At 48.1% G+C, this 18464-nt stretch overlaps 1 long non-coding RNA gene across 1 annotated transcript in view; it reads left to right on the top strand.

Moving 5' to 3' along the window:
* The window catches only part of LOC146854121 (uncharacterized), a 169896-nt gene that overhangs the window by 141248 nt on the left and 10184 nt on the right, over positions 1–18464 (top strand). Inside the window, exon 5 of the long non-coding RNA XR_014980736.1 lies at positions 11187–11372. This is a non-coding gene — a long non-coding RNA (uncharacterized LOC146854121). The remainder of the gene's footprint in view (positions 1–11186; positions 11373–18464) is intronic.

Genomic DNA, 18464 nt, shown 5'->3' with positions numbered 1-18464 from the left:
GCGGCTAGGGAGGGGGAGCGGGCGGGGGACCAGGTGGCGGCGCGCGGGGAGGGTGCAGGGCCGGTGCGGGGGCGCGGGCGCTGGGTGTGGCTGGATGAGTCAGGGACGGACTTGACGTCGCAGAGACCTGGTGGCGCTGGGGCCCCCTCGGACTATGCCGGTCCCGAGGGGGGGGGGGATCCAAACCAGCGCAGATTGCTGGTAGAGGCCGCATGACGGCCTCCAGACGCCGGGACGAAGTAGTAGGGGGGTCCGCGGCGGCCTTCCCTCCACCGAGGGAGCGCGCATCATCGGCGCCGGAGTATGAATTTGTTCAAGGAGAGAAAGGCAAAGGAGTGAAGCGTGTAGTGCGTGAGGTGCGGGTGGAGACCAGCGAGCCTGTGGTGGTTGAAGAGCTGGATTACGAGTCGGAGAGTGAGGAGTTGGAGGAAGGTGAAGTGCGTGAGGTGACGGGGCTGGAGGCAACGCGGAAGTTTGGTGTTTTCCAGGCCAAAGCCAGCTGCAGCAAGGCGCCAGTGGTGAGGGTGTCAGCCCCGGGTCCCGGCGGACGGGCGCAGGAGGTGCCACGCACTTTGACAGGTGAGAGCACATGGTGGGGGGTGTGGGATGAAGGGACCGGGCGGGGGCGCCGGAAGTCTTGCAGGTCTGTGGGGGTGGGGGACGGGTCGGTGAGGGTGGTGGGAGAGTCGGCGCAGCCGAAGGTGCCGGCTAAGGCGGCGGCCCCGGAGGGGGATGAGAAGCGGATGGTGGGGGCCGGCGTTCAGACGGATAAGGAGGGGGAGAAAGAGGGGAAAGAGGAGGGGGGAGAGAAACATAAGAAGAAGTTGCCTTATATGGGTTTGGCAATGCCATTGGGGTCCCATCTGTCCGAAAAGACGAGGGGCAGGATTTGGAAACACGAGTATGTGGACGTCTTTAAATTGTTGCATCGGGAGATTCAGGCGAAAGAGGGGTCTAAAGAGGAGGAGTGGGAGTTGACGAGGCGGCCACGGGTGCCGGTAAATATGGAAAATTGGACGTCGGCTTTCTTGATTTATGCCAGTATTTACTGCGAAAAGCATCAGGATAGGGCGATTGCGTTATTTAAATACATGGATATTATCAGGAAAGCGCAGATGCACTTTGGGGGTTTCGCCTGGCTCAGTTACGATGAGGAATTTCGGGCGCGGGTCAGCGTCAACCCTGACAAGCCCTGGGGAGAGGTAGATCAGGAGCTGTGGGTGCAGTGGATGGCCTCCACGCAGTCTTCTGCGTCCACCCACACGGCAAGTGGCCTTCCGGTGGCTTATCGGCCTTTTCAGTCACGTCCCGCCTTGGGGGGGGGGCGGGAGGGGGAGCCGGGGGAGCTGGGGGAGCGGGCGGGCAGGCTGCCACTGCAGGCGCAACAGGACAGCCTGCTAAGGGTGGGGGAGCCACCACAGGGGCTTGTTGGAATTTCAACAAGGGGTTCTGCACCCGACACCCCTGCAGATTTAAACATGAGTGTTCTAAGTGTGGGGGCAAGCACCCGGTCACACAATGTTTCACATTGGCCACCCCGTCCGAGCAGTGGCGGGTCACAAAAGGCAGGGGGCAGACTGGGCCAAAGGGCTCCTACGCCAGTTAGTGTGGAGGCCATGGGTCCGTGGCTCTCCCGCTACCCGGATCGGGCGGCGGCATTGAGGCTGTTCTGGGGATTCACGGAGGGGTTTCGAGTGGGGTACCAGGGGCCGCGGGAGTGCAGATGGGCGGAGAATTTGCGGTCGGCGAAGGAGTTGCCGGGGGTGGTGGAGGCAAAATTGCGCAAGGAGGTGCACGAAGGGCGAGTGGCCGGCCCGTTTGACACGTGGCCGCTACCTGCGCTCATCATATCCCCTTTGGGGGTGGTTCCAAAAAAGGAGCCGGGTGAGTTTCGCTTGATTCACCATTTGTCATGGCCTGAGGGACGGTCGGTGAATGATTTCATCGCGGAGGAGGATTCTCGGGTGTTGTATGCGTCGGTGGATGATGCGATTGAGTTGGTGAGATTGTGTGGGCGGGGGGCTGAGCTGGCCAAGTGTGACATCAAGTCGGCGTTCCGCCTTCTGCCCATTCACCCGGCGGATTTCTCGTTGTTGGGCATGCAGTTTGGGGGGGCCATCTTTGTGGACAAGGTTTTGCCCATGGGGTGCGCGATCTCCTGCGCTCTGTTTGAGACTTTCAGTTCCTTTTTGCAATGGGCCTTCACTGACAGGGCGGGGCACCGGCTGGTGTCCCACTACTTGGATGATTTCTTGTTCGTAGGCCGTGGTCGATCGGGGGAGTGCGGGGCGGCTTTGCTCCACTTTCAGAGGATGGCGGGGGAGTTTGGGGTGCCGTTGGCGCCTGAGAAGACGGCTGGGCCCAGTTGTTGTCTGGCGTTTCTGGGAATTGAGTTGGATTCAGTGGAGTGGATGGCGCGCCTTCCCCAGCAGAAGGTGTCGGAGATACAGGACTGTTTGAGCAGCGTGGTGTTGCAACGGAAGATCGATTTGAGGTCCGTCCAGCGTTTGTTGGGCTTGCTGAACTTTGCGTGCCGAGTGGTGCGGGCCGGCAGGACGTTTTGCAGGAGACTGGGGATGGCCATGTCGGGGGCGGTGTTGCCTCATCACAGGGTGCGGATTTCGGTGGGTGTCCGGGCGGATCTGCGAGTGTGGCAGGGGTTCTTGAGTGATTTCAATGGGGTCTCCTTGGATTTTGCAGATGAGAACATGGTGTGGCAGGTGCAGATTTTTTCGGATGCGGCCGGGGCGCGCGGCTTTGGTGTGTTTTGGGATGGCCGGTGGTGTGCGGAGAAGTGGCCGGCGCACTGGTTGACACAGGGCAGAAGCATTGCGTTTTTGGAGTTCTTTCCGCTGTTGGTGGCGCTGCAGGTGTGGGGACAGGAATTCCGGAACCGGTCGGTGCTCTTTCATGTGGACAACCGGACGGTGGTGGATTTGGTGAACCATCAGAGGGCAAGGGACCTGCGGGTGCTGCGCTTGCTGCGAAGTTTCATGCTGCTGTGCCTGCGCTTCAATGTGCTGTTTCGCGCGAAACATGTGCCGGGCGCTAGCAATGACATCGCGGATGCATTGTCTCGTTCGCAGTGGCAGCGTTTCCGGAGGTTGGCGCCCGGAGCGGACTTTGCCAAGACCAAGGTGCCGGAGGGTATCTGGAGCTGGGGGGAGTGAGAGTGGTGAATCTGGTGGAGCAGTCTGTTGCCGAGTCCACGCGGCGGACGTATCGTATGGCATGGGTGTAGTTGGGTGTGTTCTTGGGTTGGTCGCGGGGTGAGTGGCGGATGTCTCAGCGAGAGTGTGAGGCAGGTGTCGTGCGTTATGTGTTGCACTGCATGGATAGAGGATTGTCGTCAGTGACGATTGCAGGTAAATTGGCGGGGATTTCTTTCTATGGGAAGATCTATCTGGGTTTTGATCCAGCCAGGGGTGAGTTGCTGAGCAGGATGCTGAAGGGCTGGACCAGGGAGCGGGGAGGGCGGGGGGAGCGCCTTTGCGCGAGGCGATCACTTTTGAACTGTTGGTGGATGTGTTGGGGGTGTTGGGTTCTCTGTGTTACGATCTGTACGAGTTGGCGTTGTTCCGCCTATGTATGACGTGGATGTTCTTTGGGGCTTTCCGGGTTTCGGAGTTGCTGGGGGGTAAGGGGGGGATGGGGATGAGGTTTGAGGATGTTCGCTTGGATGGGGGGCGCCTGGGGCTTTGGTTGGGGCGTTCCAAGACGGATCAGGCTGGAAGAGGCTCGTGGGTGTGGTTGAGTGAGTCAGGGGAGTTGGGAGTGTGCCCGGTGCGGGAGTGGAGCAGTTTTTGTGGGCAGTGCGGCCGATTGGTGGGGGAGATTTTCTGTCATGCTTCTGGAAAAAGGGTCACGGCTTACCAACTGTTGGCGGTGCTGCGCATGGCGTTGTGGCGCTTAGGTAGGGACCCAGCGGGGTATGGGACTCATTCCTTTCGGATCGGCGCGGCGACGGCGGCGGCACGGCTGGGTTGGTCCTGGGATAAGATCAGGAAGATTGGTAGATGGCGTTCGCGCTGCTGCGAGCTGTACGTTAGGAAGTAGGGCGGAGGGGTGCGCGGCGGCTGTGTGAGCGTTTTGTGCGAATGTTCTCGTTTCTAACGCTCCTCTTTTCTTCGTAGGTTGTGTTGGGGGTCCTGGAGCCAAGACGGTTACCTGGATAGTGGGACATTCATTTGTGCATTGGGCTGCCAAGTTTTCTGACAGGCAGGTGTATGGGCGTAGCCTGGGCCTGAGAAGCAGCAGTCATGAGGTGTGCTGGTGGGGTAGGAGTGGGATGCGCTGGGGGGAACTTTTGCCTTGGCTCACGAAGAAAGTCTCGCAGCAAGGATGTCCGGATCTGCTTGTTATACACCTGGGAGAGAACGATCTGGTGCGGCAATCAGCGGTGTCGTTGATTTATTTGATGCAGCGGGACTTGGAAGCGATAAAACGCAATCTGGCTGGCGCTTGTATTGTGTGGACAGAGTTCATTCCCCGAAGGGTTTGGAGGGGGGCGTTGAAGCCCGCTGCAGTGGAGCGCGCTCGCAGAAAATTGAATAGGGCGATGAGGGTTTTTTGTGAGGACTGTGGGATCAAGGTGCTGGCGCATCCTGGTCTGCGGCTCGAAGAGCCCTTGCTTTTTAGGGCTGATGGCGTGCACCTTTTGCACATGGGAAACGCCTACTATATGATGGAGATGAGGGATCTGATTAGTGGGTTGTGGAATGAGTCGATTTGGTGTCTGAGGGGGTGAGGGCGAAAGGTGCACTTGTGTGGGGTGGGGCAGGTAACAGCGTGCCAGTTTAGGACGGGTTGTGTGTGTGTGGGGCGGATTGGGGAGGGGGGAGGAGTCCATGACGGGCATACTCACCCTTCCGGGGAGGGGGATACTGGGGAAACGTGGGGGTGCGCCAGACCAGTGTACGACGAATGGAGATGATGGTGGAGTTTTGGGAAGAGAAGTGAGGAAGCGAGAAGGTTGCGGTGTGAAGTGGGGATGGAGTAGTTGGAGTCTTGGAGAGTATGGGATAGTGGGAAATGTTGTTGTTGGGGATTGTTGGGGATTTGTGTTATGTTTCTGGTTATGATTGTCCAACCCTGTCCTAATAAAATGGCCTTTTACGCTAAAGTACCTTGCGTGGACTGATTATTGCGCGATTTTATACATTCATTCAGCGTTATGTCCTGCCCAAAAACGGCCCCTTTTAGACTAGGATGAAAAAGTGAACCAGTGACCTTTAGAAACGTCCTCTAGGGACTCCTGGTAGTACCATCCGCCAATGCTCATCTAATTGTGATCTCGCTCATATGTCATGACCAAGCAGCAGGCGCTATCTCTGTCAGGTGCTGCTCACGTCATCAGCAATCATCCAACTATGATTTCTTTCATTCGGGGACATTTGTACTAATTGTGCAGTATCTTTATATCAAAAATTGAGAGAATACCATCGCGACCCATAACTGTGCATGCGCAACTCGTAACTCCTCACCTTCTCTGTGGAATATAAACAATCATTCATGCATTTTCAGAGCTTCATAAAGGGGCATACGTCTTTTGCAAAGAAAGATTTTCAGGTGTGCACCCAGGTCGGAGCTGAAGCGATGCAAGAACAGATACACTGGCAGATAACACATTATCACACCCCTAGGATACGTCATACCTGTGTTGTGGTTGGTCTTCAAGGTTCTGGACTTTTGAGGTCCCGTGCGTGTATTTCTCACCCTAGGCATATCTTCCTTGAATACTTCTGATGAACTGGATTTCTTGGAGGTCTCTGACGTGGCCACGTCATCTTGGCGCACTGCAGCTGTAGGTTAGATAAGAAATAATGTGATTGGCACTGGTTGTAGTTATACCGATACTAGAGTGACCAAGCAAGGGCATTATCGTAGGATGATGTAGTCAGTGGGATTGTTGCTACCTAGATCACGTGAGTCACGTGACAAACTCTGCACTCTATTGTCAGATCAAAATAATATTACTTTTCTTTATTACTCAGCTTCCATTAGCCCAATTACAGTTTCCCATGGCCATCTCTGGGGAACCTTGCTGGGATCAAGATGACTAGAAACTATTCCTGTGACTTCAAGGGGGATCAAGATTACTAGAAACTATACATGTGACTTCAAGGCGGGATCAAGATTACTAGAAACTGTACATGTGACTTCAAGACTTTCTCTTTTTTGGATATTTATTAAGAAAGCACACAAGGAAACTCTGGGAGCTTTCCCGGTCACAATTCCAAACCTATTATTCAGAAATATATATCAGATTCTAAGCATGATAGAACTTAGGCATTTTTGGGAGAGGATTTTAGTTATTGGACTTCAAGTCTTTAGGGGTCTGGTAAGCATGCACACATGTGCTAGTGTCTTCTGCGCCATCTTGCTGATGTTTCTGAAAAAGTAGCTGTCATTCACACCCACCACCATGCATCAAGGGGGTCAGTTTGATTACATCGGGCAGCATGGCTCCCAATGTGCCTGACTCTTAATGAGCCGTTGTTATACTAATGTAAATATCAGACAGCATCCCCAGTGAAAGAACAACATGGGACTCATTGGGGAAATTCACATTCTCTCCAGTCCAGTGCAACTAGGCGGTCACTGATCTGGGCATTAAGGGGGTGTTTAGGATGGCAGGTGAACTTACGTCCCCCCGCCAGCCTTTCAGACAATGTGACCACCCGACTTGCTGTCAGGGGTCCCGTCAGTGTGATTACAATGCTACTGCCTCCAAGGCAGTCGCACTGTCTATTTTTTGTATTGCGGAGGGTGCTGCTGGCTGCAGGACACGCTGCAGTACAAACAATAGACAGAAAACATCCCTGCACTACGTGGCAGGCACAATGCGGTGATGGACACCTGGTGCAGGGATATGTAAGGGGGGCACACCCACATCCAGGGGGAAGGGCCCCCAATGTCTCTTTCTGCCAGCCTTGACATGGCGGGCGAACCGCCATGAAAGGGCTGCCCAGGAGGGACAGCGTAATCCCTATAGAGGTGCCTGGTAGGCACCACCACTATTGTAGGGATTGTGAGGTCTTCCGCCGCACCGGGTGGCTCAAGGAGCCCGTCGGATGTGTGCCGTCACACCGCCCGCCATTGTAATATGGCGGGTGGGAAACCTGTCTACAATGTTGGTGAGACCGCCACCGACGGGCTGTCTGAGGCGGTTTCACCGCTATCGTAATTGGCCCCTAAGTAATGGAGAAAAAAACCCATTCCTTGCTAGCAGACCACAGTCAAAATAATTTATACCTTAAAGGACACAAACAATCCCCAGGATACCTTATCACCAAAACTCCATTAACTCCCAGCCAACTCAGTATAAAAGGAACATGGAAATGAAAGAAAAGCATGACAATGTTTAAGAGACCAGCTTTTCTTAAGCAAGTAGTTTCATGCACCAATATTATAGACAGATTTTAAAAGCTGTAAACGAAGCAGTAATATACGTATACACAGTCGATGAAGAGGCAGTAAGGAGATAAATCCAAATGAGTCCATGGCCAGTAGATGGTAATCCCAAGAACACCTGGTTTGATGCACTTTAGAAAAACCTATTACAGCAACTGAGAACAGCATCCAGCCATGAGACAGAGATCCGTTTTAATATATAATTCATTCTTTCAATGTGTTATGTTTTTGGCCAGGCGTCTAAATCGTTCACAAACAAATCTTCTCCAGAGGGTCCTTGGTCGTGAAACAAAATGGTGTTCTAATTACCCTACAAAATGAACAATTCTGTACTTTGATCAAGTAAATTTGTTTTTACATTAATGACTTGAATTGCTACATTCCAAAAAGATCAATTGATGGACAGAATGCTGTAACCATGTCAAACATTCACCCACAGTACAGAAATCTAGGCCTTAACCCATCCTTGTTTTGCACACCATGGCATTTCAGTTTAGACTCAGCCATGTATAAATCAGTCATGACCCTGCTCCTCATGGGAACAGTCCAGCTTGAATTACCAGGCCAGGTCCTCCCTGGACTGGAATCAAGCATACTGGGTCCCCTGGCTCACTGTGCTACTAGATTCAAGCTAGCCTGGCTGATGAGGGGTGATACCCCGAAACTGGTCCAAGGATTCTTGTTTCCGCTTCAGATCGTACCTGGCCTGGCAGTTCAGGCTGGGCTGTTCCCATGAAGAGCAGGGTCAAGATTGAATTGTATATGGCTGGATCCAAACTTGGGTGGCATACTGAGCAAAAGAACGATGGATTAAACCCATATCTGTTGACTGGGGGTGAGTGGTTGAAAAGTTTCACCACTCCGTCCATTATCTTGTTGTGTTTAGAATTGCTACTTCAGCATCAATCTTAACAATGCTTCTAGGTAATTGAAGAAGTTACATTAAATCCTATATGAGTTTAGGAAACATTCATCATTAGTCATTAGAATAGTCTCCTTATAGTTCCTGTATGACAATCTGGCATCATAACCCACAGACAATACTCTCAAGAAGCGAAGGAATGTCCAACGTAAGTTGATGTGTTCCTCATTGTCATGCCAGTTTGCTGGGTAACCCTTGTAACAAGTATTGTAGTTTGTCCATGAAGCCTCAGAAACAAGTTACTACTGCGGACTCACCGAAACGCAATCAGCTCTCCATTAGGGTTCGATTCCTATGGGCAGCGAAGGCAAGCAATCAAGTCTTTCACCAGAAAGGTGGCAGATATGAGCTGACAGCAGAATGGATCGGAATCAATCTAGATTGCTGGTAAACTGTGGATACTTTGTTTCAAGGTTCCAGATGGAATGAATTCCACCAGATTAAACCTTGGGGTTTTGAAAACGGAATTTCTCATTATTGGTATTAGCTATTGGTTAAAGAATCATCGCAGAAGCCATCGGTTCTGCTATGTAGGAGGTACTACCGCAGTAGTGAAAGACATGTTTAAGACATTAGGGATATGGCATGATGAAACACTATTGATGGGTTGTCAGATCAATATTGTCATTCACTCTTTTATGACGTGAAGCTACAGCACAAATAAAACTGGTCATCTGTTATATAGCATGATCGTTGACTTACTCCAGACCACATTGTCAAAGGACCAAATGCATTTGAAGTCACTTCAATCAAGCAGACGTTGGTTGCATGTATCCCACATAGTGCCACCTTCATACAGTTATCAAGCCAGGGGTTCCTGACTTCCTCTTTCCTTTAAAAACTCTTGCACAAGGGGGAGAATCGCTCTTGCCTGGTGATTTTTCTGCGCTTCACTGCTGGTTCCTGGGCCCCCATGGAGAACTGGTGGTCCCCTTTCTATACACCTTCAAGACAAGTTGAGACCTGGACTTTTGTGCCAGAACCAAGACCAGGAGGAAGACTGGTGCAGGGAGTCAGGAAAAGAAGCTCCCTGAAGACTACACCACTTTTGAGGAGAGGAGGCCTGCTGCAAATGACCCTGGTGGCTAGAGTTCACCACCAGATGTCAAATGAACGCAAGATCGACCGAATCGGCTAAGCGGTGCCCGAGTTATGACATTGTTAAGTGTGGCAACCTTTGACCTTTCTTCTCATGGAGCACACAGGGCTCCGCTTACTCGTCCAGTAAATACCCCCTCTGGGGTGGGCCGGGGCGTGGCGCACGGGATACTCAATGTTTATCTCCCTAGAGGGCCACTTCCCCTGTCTCGTCCATTCACCCGAGGACGCCATCCCCAGGATATGCTCCTTTCTAGGGGATAGGAACCCATTCCTCGACCCCTGCATGCCAAGAACTGATTTGGGGGAGTGCCATACCGCTCCCCCAGTTGTGGTCAGCCTGCCCACTCCCTGTGTCTGGGGGTAGCGGGTGGCTGCCACTGTCACCAGAGGGCAGGCAGACCTTGCTGGCTACCGTGGCAGCATGAAGGAATGCTGCCTGGGTGGGAAGCCAGTGGACCGGGTTGGGCTCACTGGGCAGCCCCACCACCAAACAATTGCACAGGGTGCCTGGGTGGGACTGAGCACCCCCACACAAGCAAGGAGCTGTGTGGCATGAGGCCACGTGGCACACCAGAACAAAATCAAACAAAGAAAACAGCTCAGAGGATGAGGCGCTAATACAATATTCACGCACTCATGGAGGTGCGCCCCATTTTGCCGTGCAGGGCTTGACTATTTTTGCACTGTTTCTGCCTATGTGGTAGCCCCAGGATGGTGTGTCACCACCAACAAATGCAGAAAGTACGAGGGACCTGCAGAAGCAGCACAGTACCCACCCAAAATATATTTGATGAGTCCCAACTCTAAGTTGGGGGGGACTCGAAAAGCATAACCTCCTCAGGATTTCCAGCATATTTCCGAGCACTCCCCTGGCTGGATCGTTTGCTCTACATCTGGGAGTGCTACGGTCTCGAGGTGTTTTGTTGATGGTTACAGTTGAAATAGCCTAAAAGGCCTGAAAGTGGATACAGAAAATACACATTTTTAACTTCCCTGTAGGAGGCACGTTTGTGATTGCAATGCAATGTCATTACAATTTGAAGCCCTCTAGGAGCTGCTTTTGATAATTCCAGTTTTATGGCTGCAAAATGTATAAAATATACCCAAACAGATGCTTTGCTAATTTTAAATGCTTTATTGGTTTGCAATGTTGACAAGTATTATTGTTTTATTAGCATTAATAAGTGCATTTACACAGGATTATGGTTTTAATGATTGCATTTACCTACAAAATGGTGGTTTGTTGCTCTTGAACCTTTACCAAGCCAATAGACTCACTTGGTATGTTAGAAGGAACCCTTTAGGGAGTCAAAGGTGATTGCGCAATATCATCTACGATGTTTTCCAACTGCTAATGTACATATTTTAAGTTATTTTCCTTTATTTAGTGTGTAATAAATGTACTTGTGCTATTTCTAGAGAAAAGGTACTGACTGGACAATCATTTATTGAGTGCCAGTGAATGGTGTTTATCAGCCTATACGCTGAGTAGGCCTTGAAATGCTTTGCCTCACTCGTCTGAGAGAGTCTAGCGCTACAAAGGGGTTCTTGGTTTTCAGTAAGGACAATTGTGGACCTATTACTTGTGCAGGCCACACAACTAATAATCCAATTTCACACACCTTTTATAGCCTGAATAACTGGCTATTGACGTTTGTGGAATGGATTCTTCTAAGACTAATGGGAAACAATTTAGGAGGCCTATGACCTTTGATGGCTCACAAGATGTTGATTACATTTTTTTTTGTAGAAAATCGGTATGTTCCCAATACTTTGACAGTCTTACACCTAGTCGGGGTTGGTGCCTTTTGCTGCTGATGTCCCAGGGACCGACCTACTACGAGTCCTGTTCAACTGGGAGAAGAACTCCTTCAGCACTTGAATCTTTTTTTTTGATAACTCTTTTTTTTATTGAAAAGAAAGGCAAGATGCACAGGTAAGACAACTGTAAACAATTTAGCCGTATAAGTTACACAGTAAATGGTTCCTCGTGGTGCACTCATCCCGACATATGGTTGACAGTATTCATTGTGCAATGTCAAGTCCCCCCTGTGGTATCTTCTCTGACTCTCGGTGGTTCACAAATCTCCCCCCTATATACGTTCCATTGCCCCCATATTTGCATCCACCTATTCGGGCACTCCGTGGCTTTATAGATGGAGTTTTCTGTCACCATACACCAGTCCATATCATTGGCCCAATCTACTATTTTTGGTGGGTTCGGAGCCCTCCACAGTCGCACAATATTCCTTTTTGCAACCATAAGGCCTAACGTGACCCATATTTGCTCCCTGGAGTTCAAATCGGTAGGATCCCAGATATTCAACAATGCTAGCTTAATGTTACAGTGGATCTGTTGCCCCAGTGCTTCCTCCATTCGGTGTACCACCCGTTCCCAGTATTTCTGGACCACTGCGCAATCCCAGAGAGTGTGAATAAATGTACCCTCCTGCCCACATTTTCGTACACAGCCACCATCCAGAGTGTAACCCATGTTAACCAGCACAGCTCTTAAATCTTAGTGGTAGTGGAGTCGAGCAGTCCAAGGCTTCTCATGGGTGAGGTTGATGCAAAGGAATGAACAAAGACTCACACCTAAACATGCGTTCAATTAAAACAAAAAAGAAATGTTCAGTCAAAGTATTTGCTTTTATGAAAGTAGTATTTAGCTCGAAAAACAAAGTGCAATACAGCATACACAAGCAACACATAGTCCCAGATCAGTGACATAATATTGATACATACAATATCGAAACACAAAAATATCGAAATCACAAATATTGGAAACAAATATGTTGTCACCTTTAAATAAACATATACTATGTCAAGTATTTCAATTCAAACAATATTGACTACAATATTATCGCCAAAATAATGATATTATTATTAATAAATCTAAAAAAACACTATTTGCGTTAAACAATTATTAAAAATAAACTACAATCTTTTTATACACATGTATAAATTAAAAATAAATATATTGCTCGCTGTGCCACTGGGTTCGTCTAGCCTGACTGGTGAAGGGTGATACCTTGAAATCGATCCCAGGATGCTTGCTTCTGGTCCAGGGAGGACATGCCCTGGCAGTTTGGGATAGATTGCTCCCACGAGGAGCAGGGTCAAAACTGGTTTGCATATGGCTGGGTCCAAACTGGCTGGCATGTTGAGCCAAAAAATTATGGATTTAACCCAGAACTCTTGACTGGGGATGAGTGGTGAAAAGTTTCAGCACTCGGTCTATCATCTTTTTATCCTGGACACTATATGGGTGGCTTTTACTATTTCCACTCCAATCTATACAAAGTTGGACACTAAAAGGGTGACATTCACTATTCCCACCCCAATCTATACCAGTTGGAGAAGGTGTTGGTCACTAAAGAGGTTACAATTACTCTTGGCCGTCTTTGGCGCTGGTGGCGTCCAATGCAACACTGTTTTTGGCATCCCCCTAATGACAACTTCCACCACAGATTACCTCACTATCACCCTTTGACAGTGCCCGAAAAGTCTCCATAACCACTCTCTCTCAGATGAATTTAAATTAGTTTTATAGCGTCAATCGTAAAAGTTAAGTCCGTCAGAGCACTTTACATCACACTCACATTTCACAGAGACAATCAATCATAGGTGTGTAAATCAGTATATAGGAAATGCTACATAAGACAGAGGACCACAAGGCGCAGGATTCACTTGTCACCCATACTGGTAAGCAGTATAGTTTATGGGTGCTTGGTCTGGAAAAGCACAAACTCTGAATTTAAAATGTAACACCACGGTTGGGAGTTCTCTTTAATAACAATAAAAAGTGACCTCTACCCAAATGAACCCTTTTTGCAACATTAGGGAAATTAAAGACTTGGAAAAAATCATAACGCTCTCATCTATGCCTTTTAGTCTACAAGCAGTTCTTTAATGAAAGTTAATAGTTCACTGTTCAACATTAGGATTTTAACTTATAAACTCCAAGTAACAAAAGGAAGTCTCTGACAAAAGCAATAACCCACTGACCTACTTACATTATGATCTGCATGGTACATGTTCTTTGCGGCAGGCATATTAACCCTCTGTGCTACCTTATGATGAATCAAAACTTCCACCAGTCAAAACTTCCACTAGACAAAACTCGGATCTCACTCAAGGATTAACATTAATCACTGGAGTTATCTTGGCATTTTTATTACTGGCTGAAAATTGCTGGAGGCCAGGAACGCGCCAACAGGTGCTTTTAGAACCATAATATACTTGCAAACAGGCACCCTCACTTGAAGTAAGCATCTGGTGCAGCGGCACTGGTTGCTTGCCCTGTAGCCACCTGCATTTACTATTCCAATCTCAATCTAAACCAATTTGGTGAAGTGTTGGACATTAAAAGGATGGCATTCACTATTCCCATTCCAACCTATTCCAATTTGGGGAAGGTGTTGGGAACTAAAGTGGTGAAATGTAATATTTCCTCTGCACTATAAAACATTTTATTCAAGGTGCTACAGACTAACGATTTTATATACACAATCAATACTCCATACTGACACACAATTGGTATCTATGTAATAAACTAAAATGTAATTTTCAAACAATCTAATCAAAACTACAAACCTAAATATTCCTATTTAAGCATTAACATACAAAAGAATATTTGTATCACTAGTAATAATTTTTTTTTAAAACTATTTATTACCGTTCCTAAACTTTGAATTATGAAGTTAGGAAAATTCGTATTCACATTTTTAAAAATATTGTTTTGCAAAGACATTATAATTTTCCCCCAAAACGTTACTATTTTACTTAACTTTTCACAAAAAATATATAATTGAACATTGCTATTTCATGGTATTGGATTTATGTTTTATTTTGATAAAAGTTAGCAATTTAAATATGTATTTTAATATTTAAAATACAATATTTTTTACATGTGATATAATTAATATATATTGTAATTGATCATTTATCAAAATTATTAATGTCACAAAATACATTAACACATTTAAAATATTAATTTGCAATATATTAAAATTATTGGCATTAGATAGACATAAAAATAACCACTTTTAAAAAAATCTCCAGAACCTTATTCCCTTAAAAACCATTATCTTGCTGCTATACATTAATACAACTAAAAACACAACTTTAAACAATTTCATATTTAATAAATTACCTTACTCAAAACACACAAAAAACCTAATAAACATATAGAATTCAACTCACTACAATAAATGACATACTAATAAACACTTACAAATGATATTATAAACAATATTTTTGAAATTGATATTTTTTTCAAAACAATATTCAAAATAACACTTAAAATGATATTTTTACCTTTGATATTCCTGACGACAATATATTTAATATCCCGATTTTCTTGACACAATATTTTTGCATCATAATATTATTTTTTCAATATTTTATCCTAAGGTCAGGGCTCTGCTGTTTGATGGGCAGGTTCCTGAATCCCACTTCCCTCTCACTAGCAGTGAGGTTTATTCCCCATTCACTACAGTCGACATTCAGGTTCAATGTGTACTGCGCTTCCTCTGGTGAGTCAGTAAGCTCCTCTGATCCTTCACACAGAAATGGGAGGTCATCTGCTGTGGTCCTGATCCTCAGTCAGGGGCTCTCTTCTGGACGACAGCTTGAACTAGGAAAATCCAGTGGTGTAACTAAACTTAAGAGGGCCCCCTGTAAAGTACAGGTCGGTCACTTCTGGACCCCACAAAGACCAACTGTGCAGTTGCTGCCTGGGCCCGGACACTGGAAGCTTTATCCATGACGCTGCACACATGAAAAGATGAGGCGGCTTGTATATATGAACGAGTTGCCCGGCCAGTGGAAGCGCCACGGGGGCTCTGCGGGGCCCGGGGGAGCAAAGCGTGGTCCCCCAGGCAATGCACCCTCCACTCAAGAGACTGCATTGCATTTTGAGCAAGAGGGCACCGAGGCACTTCAATAGCACCTACTGTCTGGTGGGACCTCTCGGGCCAGGGCAGAGGAGGCCCCTGACCCACCATGAGGGCTTGCAAGGAATAGACTTAAAACTAGCTGGGCCTGCCTTTCCCCGCAGGTCTGACCCCTGATCTGCGCAACCTATACCCTCCCCGCCAATCCAGATGTTTCTTACTGCCATGTGCCGGGCCTCGGCACTCAAATAGGGAACTTGAAGCGAGAGGGTTCCTGGGAGTCAGCCCAGGCACAAGAACAGCCCCTCCAGCGGAGCCCCTGTACGACGCAGCAACATGGCAGGAAACAGAGCAGAAGGACCGCTCCCTAAAAGATATGTTTGATAAGCAGGGGAGCGCCGCTCCTGAGAACCGACAAGCAGTGGCGTGCTTTCAGATCGGACCCCAATGACAGGCAGGTACTGGTGACTAATACCTTCCTGGTGTCACTATTCAAGACCTTGCGAGTGGATTTACAGACCATGAAAATGAAGCTCCCTGTCTGATCATGCCCCAATCACACTAACACTGAACCTCGGTGCCCTCCACTGCCGCTCATCTCGTTGGCGCCTGCGGGATGCCATGCTGCTGTCTGAACAGATGGTAAAATTGATTTGCACGACCATTATAAACTACCTCAGCGTAAATGATCTCTAGGAGACCCGCCTCACCTCGGTTTGGGAGGTGCTGGAACTTGACGTCCGATGGAAATTATTAGCTATCTCAGCAGGAAAGAATACATTTGCTCCTTGACTCAGGGCGCCTCCCGGATTCTATGTTTGAGGCATCCATCTCCGTAATCCTAAACCTCACAAGGATCCCAAGGAATGTGGATCATACCACCCCATATATCTGCTCAACACGGACGCGATAACATTCATGTGCATTCTGGCTACATGTATCCTCTACGTGTTTCAGACCATTCCCCTGTCTCCGCCCCGTCGATTCTACGGAACCTACAGCGCCATCAATCGTTTTGTCTGGGGCGGCAGGCAGCTGTGCCTTAGCTTTCAATTTATCACTAAACCTAAATGGAGGAAGGTATGGGGTTACCCCTGACCTCTAGATACTTTCAGGATTCACAACTAGTCTTTATAATAGAATAGAACCGACCACTCTCAGAAAAGCACAGGTCCTTTATGGATCAGACACCAGCAGGTAAAAACATATGAAGGGAGATTTGGCATGGGGCCTCCACTCCTCTTCTGTGACGGCCACCACTTTAAAGACCTAGGACGCAGTAGCAATTCGATACAATCTCACAACGTTCCCCTCACTGATGACGCCAAAAGTAGATAACTCAGACTTTCCCGGCAGGTGAAAATCCAACGTATTTCAGCGTTAGCGTGAGCAGGTCTGGAGGCGAGCATTTGACCTATTCCCATTCAGTAAGGTGACACGTTGAGTGTCTTTCCTGAACGTGAGGCCAGGAGCATCCCGCCAATTACCCGTTTTGAAAAATGGCTAATAACTAAAGATGGCGGCAAACGTATCATCTCCGAAATCTATGCCCGCCTCTCAGCGACCCCCCAAACCCACCAAGTCCAAAGGGCAACTGAAATGGGAGGAGGAGCTGGGGTGCGCTTTTTAAAAAGTTGTATATGGTGCAAACGCGACCCGAAGATATCAGGTATCAGAGCGCTTTACATGAGGACCAGTTTTGTTATAGATGGACACATTAGTTTTTGTTGGGCACGGGGAGATTAAGTGATTTGCCCAGAATCACAGGATGTTGAGCATCCCTGCCAAGGCTCAAACCTGGTTCCCCAGCTTCAAAGTCGACCGCTCTAGTCATCAGGCTACATCCTCTCCCTCTCTTTATCTGTCAAAGAATGGCAGGACATACATTGTAGAGTAAACCACACAGCACAAAACATGCCAGGCACGAAGGCAGCCTACAAAGTTGCCTCATATTGGTACATAACACCGGCTCGCTTACACGATTGCTGGCGGGGATGTGGACAGACTGGCTTCCTTCTCCACCTCCTTTGGAATTACCCCAAGACGGTGGGATCTTGCGAATTGATCCTCAATGATATTGATAAGGCCTTCAACACAGCTATCCCACATTTCCCAACCTACACACTCCTATGCCTCCCCAATCCCCTGACTTTTCTCATGCGCTCACTCAGGGGAAGACAAATAGCTATAGCACTAAACATCACAAGACTGATTCTGTTACCTCACTGGGGCGCGGAGACGATCCCTGAGCTCACTGCATGGCTAAAGAAACTGTGGGTAGTGCTAGCTATGGAACGCATGTTAACAGAACCGAAGACTATCCAGAGATATGGGCACCGTTCATCACAATCCTAGCAAAGGAATTTAGAGAAGTGACTTGCCCCAAATATCTACAGATCTTGCGCCTAATGTCACACAAACATGAAGAGCCTGCATAAGCCAATAGCTGTATGACTGGCCATCCTGTGCTTGATCAAGGCCCCCCTGTCTCGGCGGACCCCAAGATTAAATATACTATGGGGCGGAGGAGACTGGGGTGGCGGGAGGGGGGGTAGGGTAGAGTTTGTTGCTCCCCCTCATTTTTTTCTTCTTCTGATGCTTGAATTTTGGCCTCTCTGCCTCTCTCACTGTTTATTACGGGTCTAAAACTCCTCATTAGGTTCCACGCCGTTGGCCTCAGGGTTGTAGGCACTAAGCTGTGTACTTCTACGTGCATGTCATTCACTGCCGGCCAGTGGTTGTAGACGTAAGCTGTTTCATTGCTTAACTATTCCTAATAAAATACTTGTTCCATAAAAACTTGTTCCTCTGGGACCCCTCCAAAAGGCCCAGGGTGTCAGGGTATTCCTACTCTGCCCCTGTTTAATTTGAAAAAAAAAAAATTCCTAGTCCCAAGATTGCTACCAACACTTCCTGGGTTGAAGTGTTGGCAATCAATCAGATCTGGGCATGAGATTGGGAGGGGTCGCGTATCCTTCGAGTCCCCATATCTACAATTTTTGATTTTCATTAATATTTCAAAAACTAATGGACAGATTTATCCCAATTTACAAAAAGATCGTTTTCTGGACCAACAGCTACCTTTCTGCCCAATTTTGTGCAAATCCGTTCAGCAGTTTGGGCTGTAATCG

This window comes from Triturus cristatus, chromosome 4_1 (genome assembly GCF_964204655.1).
Source record: "Triturus cristatus chromosome 4_1, aTriCri1.1, whole genome shotgun sequence".
Lineage (NCBI taxonomy): Eukaryota > Metazoa > Chordata > Amphibia > Caudata > Salamandridae > Triturus > Triturus cristatus.
Note: the sequence above shows the minus strand (reverse complement) of the source record. Positions and strands in the feature narration are given on the sequence as shown.